At 37.3% G+C, this 10,416-nt stretch overlaps 1 protein-coding gene across 1 annotated transcript in view; it reads left to right on the plus strand.

Annotated features, from left to right (window-relative positions):
• The window catches only part of Arhgap42 (Rho GTPase activating protein 42), a 273,624-nt gene extending 265,032 nt beyond the window's left edge, over positions 1–8,592 (plus strand). Inside the window, exon 25 of the mRNA XM_047516700.1 lies at positions 8,286–8,592. The gene's annotated coding sequence lies outside the window, so the exon portion shown is untranslated. The remainder of the gene's footprint in view (positions 1–8,285) is intronic.
• The last annotated feature ends 1,824 nt before the right edge of the window (positions 8,593–10,416 follow it).

Genomic DNA, 10,416 nt, shown 5'->3' on the forward strand with positions numbered 1-10,416 from the left:
TTTTAATTGGGGTGAGATGAAATCTTAGGGTAGTTTTGATTTGCATTTCCCTTATTACTAGGGATGTTGCTGTCTTAAGCTTTTAATACAACTTTTGCTGCAATTCGGAAAAGTTTAGTTCAGCACATGCAGAAAGGCAACATATACAACTGAAATTTAGTAACCTAAAATTATTAAATTTAATAACAAGTTTGATGTAGTTAATAATTGTGAGGGTGGAAAAAAACAAAATTGGGAGTGGAAAAAAACAAAATTAGTCTCCTTTTTCTTCACACTTTTTGTAAAAAGAAATCATAAAAAATGTTAATTCTCACAAAACAACAGAATTAGAAGAAATATTTGGAGTTTAGTTGTGTAAAGTAAACCATCTCAAGCAAGTAATTACAGAAGTCACAAAAGATAGCCTTGCTGACCAAAAGTAATTGAAATTTATAAAGAAAAATATCAGGGAGAAAGACAACTTTTAGGCTGGAATAAAGTTGTTCTCATGAGACAGATGGTATTCTCAACATATACAAAGCACTCATGACTTAACATAATGTAAATATGGTCAAGAGACACCAAGGATGCAGCCACTCTGGAAAGTAGTATGGAGACTCCTTAAAAAACTTGGAATGGAACCAAGCTATCCCTTATACCCAAAGGACTTAAAATCAGCATACTACAGTGATGCAGCCACATTGATGTTTATAGCTGCTCAATTCACAATAGCTACATCGTGGAACCAACCTAGATGTCCTTCAATAGATGAAGATAAAGAAACTGTAGTATATATACACAATGGCATATTATTCAGTCATAAAGAATAAAATTATGGCATTTGCAGGTAAATGGATGGAGTTGGAGAACAGCATGTTAAGTGAAATAAGGCAATTTCAAAGAACTAAAGGCCGAATGTTTTCCCTGATAAGTGAGTGATGATACATAACTGGAGGTGAGGAGGGGTAAGGGAGCCATGGAGGAAGAATGGATTGTGTAGAGGGATATGAAGGGTGGGGAGGGGCAGGGGAAGGAAAGATAATGGAATGAGACAAACATCATGATCCTATAGGTACATGTATGATTATACAAATGGTGTGACTCTTTCATGTACAACCAGAGAAATGAAAAGTTGTGCCCCATTTGTGTACAGTGAATCAAAAAAATTTAAAAAATAAAGCAACACAGAAACAACAACAAAAGACAATGCCCGCTGCACTTCGTGCTCAGCCTTTGGGTGCAAATCCACTGAACCAGGGCCAGTCCTATAAAACACTGCTCCTATTGAAAAGAAAAAAAGACAAAGCATCAGTTTAAAGAAAAAGAAATGAAGTGCACACTAACAGATGAAGAGGTTTAAGCCTCACCATTAGGGAAATGAAAATTAAACCACAATAAGTTACCAATTTTTTCACCTAGATGATAGAAATGATTGTAGAAATAACATGTAGTTCTGTGGAGGCTGCAGGTAAATGAGAACCCTTATCTGTGAAATTTGTATAAATTCAAAGTTTTGATCCAAAGTAGCAAAATTTATAAAGTACACATATACCATGACCCTTGTAATTGGACCCCACTAATCCAATTTTGGGTGATTATAAAAATAAAACTACCACAGTAAAGATATGTTCAAGGATGTTTAGCATATTCTTAATTTTGAGAATATTCTCAATTTCCAGAACTAACTTAATTCAAAAGTAGTATAATATTCTTAGTTTCCATAACTAACTTTTAATTTCAAACCTTGTCTCCAGTTTGCTTTCTGGAGGACAACTTGATGCTTTCAGATAAATTTAGTTAAGCAATTTAAAAAAAATGAGTAGATGCAATTATCTAATCTCAGGTCTGGGGTGGTGAGATTTTTAGCTGAGCCTAAAATCTAGAATCATAAAAGGAAGGGGACATGAATGAGCAAGAGAGTATGTGTGTCACCTGAGGAAACAGAATAGAGACACCAAAGGTCAAACAGTAATGCTACCAAACAAAATAAGATCAGAATCAAGCTTATATCTACTGGCCAATGTTACTCTCCCCTGTCCAAGTGCTTTTGAGTAGCTTCTTTCTTTCGATTGATGTGGTGGTTGTGACTTTTCTGAAAAAGTTAGAGAGATAAGCAAACAAGACTAGCCTCTGGCTGCTAGGAGATACATAATGTGTCCAGGGAATGTGATGCCTTCCAAGATTTGATGTTCTTATTTCTGCAGCTGGGATCATCCTACTTTCATCCTGCCCAAGCTAGGAAGCAGGTAATTTTTTTTTTAACTTAGAACTTCCTAAATGTATACAGTGTTTTAACTTTACAGGTTTAAAATTCATACAAATTCATATATAATACCTTCCTCAAAAATCTAACAAGGTAGGAAATGTAGCCATCTCATTTTATAGGTAAAAGTAAGACTATAGATGTTTAATGATTGCCTACAGTCACATGGTTCACATGTGCTAGAGCTGGGACTTTGCACTAAGGTATTTTCAAACCAGCTTCCAAGGTCTTCACTAAACCCATGTTTCTCCATTTCAGGTGTTGGGTATCCCTTGTTTTCATTATGTCCAAATAGTAGTATTAATAGTATTTGCTTAAAACAATCTTCTCAAATCTAGACTGCAATTAATTTGTAATCTTGTTGTACCATATTTATAAAATATACTTTTTGTGTGATAACTATTTTCCCCAATATATGTTAAAAATAAGTGCATGACTCTAAGGTCTGTTCAGGTGAGAAACATTGCCTTAAACCAAATGCCTCTCACAGTGGAGACTTTAAAGAGCTGACTTTTCTTAGTAATTATGAAATTTGAATAATAGAAACTTGGAAAATTGCATATGGTTCAGCTCTTCTTTACTTTCTCAGCAATTATGAGTATAGTAGAAGTTGGAGAAAGAATCAAAATTTTAAATTAAGACTGGTAAGTTTGGTGGAGAGTCCTTAAGGAGTGACAGTCTTCATCATGGATTCCTTCCCTTTCTGTGCATACATGTCTCTCCACTCAAGAATTGGAGCTTTTTAAACTCACTATGTCTGGGAGAGCCTTATGACTACCTCTAGTCATGTTTTGCCAACTTGGCCTAATCTTTAAGAGTTTTAGCAACTTGGAGAATCCAGCCTTCCTGATCTAAAGAGGATTGGGACAGTCTCATCAATATGGGAATGCAGGAGGGAAGGAGAGAAACCATTGGGAAGAGTCCCAAAAAGTTTCAACATGCAGGTACAGGCCCTGGTAAACTTCTTCCTGGCTAAGATCATGGGACTGCAGAGACCCAGTGTATTCACATATAAATTCAGCCACATGTAGCAGAGAACAGGGATTTTAAACAAAATAGGGAGTTCTCCTTTTGTGTAACAAGCAGATGTTCTAGAAATCTGTATTGCACTTCTTATGAATCAGTTAATCAGACTCCTGTTTTGTTGTTCCACCAGAGTGTACACTATCTTGGTATTATGGTATCATTCATCTTCCAAGCTGCAGAATGAAAGAATGGGAAGAAGTGCTTGCCTCCTGTTTTGAAGAACTAGGAAGAATGTCATACATATTTATTCTCTTATCACCTTGGACACACTTTGCACCAAAAGAGTCTAGGGAATTGTTACTCAGCTTTTTGTCACCATGACAAAACATGTAATGAAAACACAGAAGGAAAGATTTATTTTGGCTCATGGTTTCAGAAGTTTCGGTCCATTGTTACTTGGCTCCATTATTTCTGGAATTGTGGTAAGGTACAACCTTATGTCAGGGAGATCCTGGCAGAACAACTCACCTCATGGCAGCCAGGAAGCAGAAAGAGAAAAGGGTCAGGAACAAGATATAGTCCCCAGGGGCATGTCCCCAAGGACATACTCCCTTTAGACCCCAGCTCTATAATTTTCACCGCCTTCCAGTATTTATTTGGCTTTGAATTCCTCAATGATCCAATCAATTCCCCAAATCCCTACCTCTGGACATTGCTTCACTGGGGACCAACACTTCAACACATGAGCCTTTGGGGAAATCCAAACCATAATAAATATTTATTTTGAGCTACTGTGTCTCCAACTAAGAATTCCTGGTGCATAGCTGCCAAGGGTGGAACTTGGAAGTAGGTGCAACTGACTGCTTAGCTTGGGATGTTAGTCACTAGCAAGGGTAATCCTTATAGGTAAGACACTGTGTCCCTTTTTTTTTTTAAAACACATTTCATTCTTTTTATTTTTTTAATTTTTATTTTAGGTAAAAAAACAAAACAAACAAACAAACAAAACTCTATGTTGTAGCCGCAGCTGGAGCCTGGGTCCTCTGTACAAAGACTGGTGTGGCTTTTCACAAGATGGTCAGTGAATTCCTGATAGGAAACTGTGTCCTTCTGCAGAGTATATATAATTTTAGTGTGTGCTAAATCAGAAACAAACTTCTGGATCATCCCCTTCAGGATTCTGTATAGCACCCTGCCCCCACATAGTTTCTTCCTGCCCCCACATAGTTTCTTTGAAGCATATAATGCTTGGATTGTATCTGTCCATTACCTATTTTCCCCCAGACTGTATGTTTCACACAGTTATATTCTATGAGTTCAGAGATAGAGCTCCACAGAAATTGTCTACTTAAAATACAGTCTCTCCTTAATGAAATCCTACATTTTGTTTAGCGCAAATATATTTCCAGTTAAAATATTCCCTTGCAATATGGGGCTATCTGATATAGTTTCTGCTGAAAAGGTGTAAGTCAAAGTCCTAAATGGGAAATTTCCAGGAATTTTTCGTTGCTTTGTAATAAGTGCTATCCACGTCCTCTTTGATCCTTCTTATTCTTCCTGCCTGGAAAATGGAAGAGGGGCTAGAGGTAGAGCAGCTGTTTGTGGCCCCAGAGTGAAAGCAACATGGGTCTAGGGACATTTATGTTATCATAGAACTCAGACTGACTAAGTTCAAATTACTTGTTTTATGTGGAAGAATCCATATTTGGGTAGAGCACTATAGTGCTGTTTCTTTTATGGTCATCAAAATAAAATACCCTGTTACCCCATCACTTCACCATTTCATAACCAAGAAATATATGTCCCAGAGGAATACCCACCTAACATAGATAGGATCTGAGAACTGCTCATCTTGCCTGCCTTTCAAGGGACGAGAGTTCTGATATGTGTGTGTGTGTGTGTACGTGTGTATGTAAGGTACAAATTACATTTATAAGTATGTAAATGTACACATTTCAGATTTCCACTGAATTGTGTTGATATGTTCTTTGGTTGAAATCACCAATCCAATCACATGTTAGGTTCTGGAGCATCCATGTGTGTTCCACTTGTATGACAGACTCTGGCCATAAGTACTCTTCAGTTTAGGGACCTCCTGCAGAATTCCTCATTTCTGACATTTGCCACTATTAAATATCCTCTCATTTCCTTCCAGATTTTGGGTAGGCTGTTGATTTAGAGCTCCTGCCCTGAGCTCATAGAATATGGTTCTGTGGAATGCAGTTTGGTGGACCAAAAATAAGCAATGGCCAGACAAACCATTTATATATTCAGTGGTTGAAATCACCAATCCAATTCCATGTAACAGATTTTTAAACTCTTTAATACTAGAAACATTTTTGCTTGTAACAATGAGTTTCATTCATTACATGAGAATAAAATAGGTTTGTGTAAAAAGTTTTTTTTTATCATAGTAAATGGCCCCAAGCAACACACTTTCTCTAGATAGAGTGTATTTTACATAGTAAATGCTTTTCTGCACCTATCTCTAAATACTCACTTTCCAGAGGACTACTATATTTCAGATGGACAGGAACGACTTATGGACAGAAAGGCAAAGGAAAACATTGGAGTCAGAAAAAGCAGACTTGAAAAGCAATGGGAATGAGGGAGAAGAAAGAGAATATTTGAGGGTATCATAATGACATATATGAGAATTCTACAGGATACCCCTAAACAGAGGAAGTTACTCATAGCAAAGTCTGTCATATATCGCATATATGTGGGAGGCTCTGGAAGAACAAGAGATCTTTCCAAGTGACAACACCGTAGAATACCACAGGTTGGAATAGAATCTTACCTCCCAGGTAACTCCAAGTCCAGTGTTGTTCTCTGCCTTCGTGCCAACCCTTTGTGTACCCCATAATGGGAAAGGCATACATTTCTTATTATCCTTATGTAATATTTAAATTTGCTAATTTCTAAATGTAAGTCATAGTCTAGTATGTATGCTCATTTTGGGGAATATATTCTTATAGGGTTACTAATCAACAGAAATTGTAGTTTAATGGAAATAGGGCTGAACTTGGAGTCAGAAAACCTGTTTGGAATCCTGGTGCACCCATAGACTTAGCTGTAACATTTGCTGCAACTCTTAATCTGCAAGTTTTAGTTTTCCCATCAAAAATAGAGATCATGTTAGATAGATCATATTAGATAGAACAGTTTGTTATGAAGCTTTTTATAAAATAGTGTACTTCTTCTTGCACAATTTTTCTTCTAAGCACAATTGAAGAGACGAAAGAAGCATGGAAAGGGGTGTAGCCAAGACAGCACAGCTTAACAAGGATCTCGCACTCTGATTTCTACTAGACCAGGAGGGTATATAAAGATGAAGTGGGTCAAGTAACGCTGTGATGGTTTGAGACCACTAGCCTGACAGACACACATCTGTTAACCTCCAACTGGTTGTTGCCATGTAAAAGTATAAACTTAGGTTTCCTGATTTTTAAAGTGATGGCAGAAATCTGGGTGTTCATGAGTAATCCCTTGCTTTCAACGTATTAGCAAATATTTCAGAGTGTTAAAAGATTTGGTGGACCAAACAACACAATTCTGGATACAGTTAGTAGACCACCCATATTTAATGTTTGGGTCCTAATGAATTTCAGGTGAAGTAGGGCTTTAATTTTTCCCTTCTTCCTTGCTTTTCCCTTCCCTTCCCACCAGGCTGAGGAATGAATTCTCTTTCCTGGATATTGAATTTTGGGCTGCTTAACCACTGAGCAACATCCCCAGCACTTTTCATTTATTTATTTTCAGATAGGGTCTCATTAGGTTGCTTAGGGTCTCACTAAGTTGCTGAGGCTGGCCTCACAAGTCTCTGAGATTACAGGTGTGTGCCACCACACCCAGCTAGGAATGAGTCCTCTCAAGTGAGGAAACTTACAAATATCTGAGGTTCCTGTCACCAACATAGATGCCTCATTTACCTTAAAAATTAAGCAGTACTGGTTAAATGCTGAAGTAGTGCTTTCTGGCTTTAAATTCTGATTTCCTTAACCTCAATTTTCTATCCCGGTATATGAGGAAAATTTCTTCCTGGCAGAGTTTTACACACAGTTGCCAACAAACTTGAGAGTTCAGCAGAATTTAAGGTGCTTGAGAGAAAGTTGTGTTATTCCTTTGGAACAATGAGTGAGCAGACGAAATTTTGACTCCATCAGGAAGACTGGATGTAACCAGAAAATGAACAAGAACCCAAACATTTAAAAAAAGATCATCTAAAACAGGTTCATTTGGGCATCAGAAAAAAAATGTTTAATTTTTTTAGCCTATGTTTAGTACCTATTAGTCTGGACCCTCAGGTTTAGGAACCATTGTTATCAGAAACTTCAGATCTTTGTGAATATGAAATTTTAAAATTGAAATCTTATGTCTGAACATTTTGATCTCAACCTCCAATTTTAGTTTTGAATTTTTGGAGCATCATCTGGGGGTAGGAGAGAAATTTTTATTCTGCTGCTTTTGTTACCAATCTGCCATGGGACTTTTTTGCTTAATTGGTAACAAAAATACAAGTTCAGTTCTTTTTGATGTAACCAGTTCCTTTTGGTGTTACCAGCTCATCTGAGGATTCTTTTGCTCAATTCAAGATAGAAATCATAAGAAGGTGAGAAATACCATGCAAACAAGGCCGTCCTGGGGCTGGGCTCTAGCACAAGGGAGATATGCACAGGTTAAGGTCATTGGACTGCTCTCTGAGAACTCAGGGCTGGGCGGCTTGTTTCTGAATGGGATCCAAGTAGTTGTGGGAGAGGGAGGAGGCATTGCAAGGACAGGAGGGATCAGACCTATTGGGTGCTCCCTCTGTTCTTGCCCTGTGCTCCTCAATCTCTGTTGGCAACTTCATTTCAGGTGCATAGATTTCTGGACTCTTTTAACTCAAGAAAAGCTGTGTGTTCACTGCTTGTCTTTTACTTCATACAGTAGAAGAGCTACAAGAAAAGAAAAAGGAAATCGTTCTGTTTTCTGGAAAAGGACAATACCTATTCATTTTCATGGGATTCTCTTATTTGAATTTCTTTCCTCTTTCAAGAGTCAGCCTGTATTGTGATCTCCTCCTCCTCCTTCTTAGCATGAGTTCCAGAAGACCCTGAGCCGAAAACCTGAGACAAGCAGCTCCAGAAAGTTGAAGGTGCCTGAGCAGCTTGGGGTTCCAAGACACAGACCATTCAGCAAACCACAGGAGCAGGCTCCAGTCACATAATACCAAGACCCCTGAACTCAGGCCCCACCAAGGAGTTTAATAATCACCCAGCTCCCCTTTTTCTGCCCATAAAAGCAGGAAATAAGCCCTAATGATTCTGACTCATGCTAGTAACAGTAGTATGAAAATAAATTAATTTTATATTATTTTTAAATAATAAACTTGCAGTTTCACATGTTAGACCATAATAATTGTGACATGACTTACTGTGGGTTACCTTTTTATATAAATAAAACAAAATTTGATGATTAAAAAAAGGGTTACCCTGTACTGACGGTTTTCCTTCACATCAGTAGATAATCTTGTAAAGAGCTTATGGAGTAGTGACTAAACTCTGAAGTTAGTGCTTTTGGCTTTAAATCCTGATTTTCAAATTTTTAATTTTTCTGCCTTGTAACATAAGATACTAATAAGATTATTAATGTTACATGAAATAATCCTGAATAAACAGAAGCCATCATTATTACTATTTGCTTCCTATCGCAGCCCTGGAAAGAGTAATTATTTAAATGTTATAGACATGGAGGAAATTTAAAGAACTTGTAATAAAAAAGTACAATACTCCTAAAGCCTTTTTTTTTTTTTTAATTCATTAGAATCAGTGAAATTCTATTAGGAAGGAAGAGGTTCTTGTTGATCTTCTTTCAGACCTAGTTAGCAAATAGCATTTCCATGGAGAGTGGTAATTTTCACATTCATCATGATGCTGGAACTATCCTAAAGGCACACTAGGTTTCTTGATTGCATCAAAGGACTTGGGTAAAAAATATATTACACAATATAAATCTAGTATGTATGCATTCTCAGGTACAGGATTGAAAAATACTACATGAGAACCTTGTAGTTTGGTGGTGTGGCTTTATGGGACAGAAATGATGAATGAACTCCAGACATTTGAAACTTCAATTTAATGGTGGAAGAAAACAGCACTATTAGCACTGTTTAAATATTTTTGCATATTTTCAAAGAAATTCTGGAAAACAATTTAATAGTGGTTACATCTTAGTAGTAAGCAGTTTGACAGGCAGTTAATACCTTAGAACAGTTCAGAATACATTACTCTTGTTTTCCAAACTGACCTACTCTAAAAAGAAAGAAGCTGGACTACCCCCATTGGCCAGTGGGGAGCTAAAAGGAGGGAAACTGGCCAGAAGAATGACTGAGACCACATCTCCTACTCAAGTTCAATCAGTTGCCCCTTGATAAGCATAATAATACCTCTCTGAGCTTCATATTCTCCACCTCAAAAATGCACATAATACTCAAAACTAAAGGACGAATGATCTCGCTGATAAGCGGATGAGGACATATAATGGGGGGTGGGAGGGGTTGGCGTTAGGGTTAGGGTTAGGGATAAGGAGGGGGGCAAGAATGCAGGAAGGAAGGACTGTATAGAGGGAAAAGAGGGGTGGGAGGGGTGGGGGGGAAGGGAAAAAAAACAATGAATCAAACAACATTGCCCTATGTAAATTTATGATTACACAAATGGTATGCCTTGACTCCATGTACAAATAGAGAAACAACATGTATCCCATTTGTTTACAATAATAAAAAAAATGCACATAATAAACCGAGGAGTGGGATAACTGGTTCAAATGTGGGTCCATTCCAAGTTTTCTGAGAAATCTCCATACTGCTTTTCCAGAGTGGCTGCACCAATTTACAACTCCACCAGTAATGCGAGTGTGCCTTTTTCCCAAAATCCTCATCAATACCTATTATTGCTTGTATTCTTGATAATCGCCATTCTAATTGGAGTGAGATGAAACCTTAGGGTGGTTTTGATTTGCATTTCTCTAATTACTAGAGATGTTGAACATTTTTTCATATATTTCCTGATTGCTTATGTATCTTCTTCTGTGAAGTTCCTTAGCCCATTTGTTGATTGGGTTCTTTGTATTTTTGGTGTTAAATTTTCTTTATAATATAATTTTGGAGGTTAGTGCTCTGTCTGAAGTGCACGTGGAAAAGATTTTCTTCCACTCTGTAAGCTCTCTTT

Source organism: Sciurus carolinensis, chromosome 11 (genome assembly GCF_902686445.1).
Source record: "Sciurus carolinensis chromosome 11, mSciCar1.2, whole genome shotgun sequence".
NCBI lineage: Eukaryota > Metazoa > Chordata > Mammalia > Rodentia > Sciuridae > Sciurus > Sciurus carolinensis.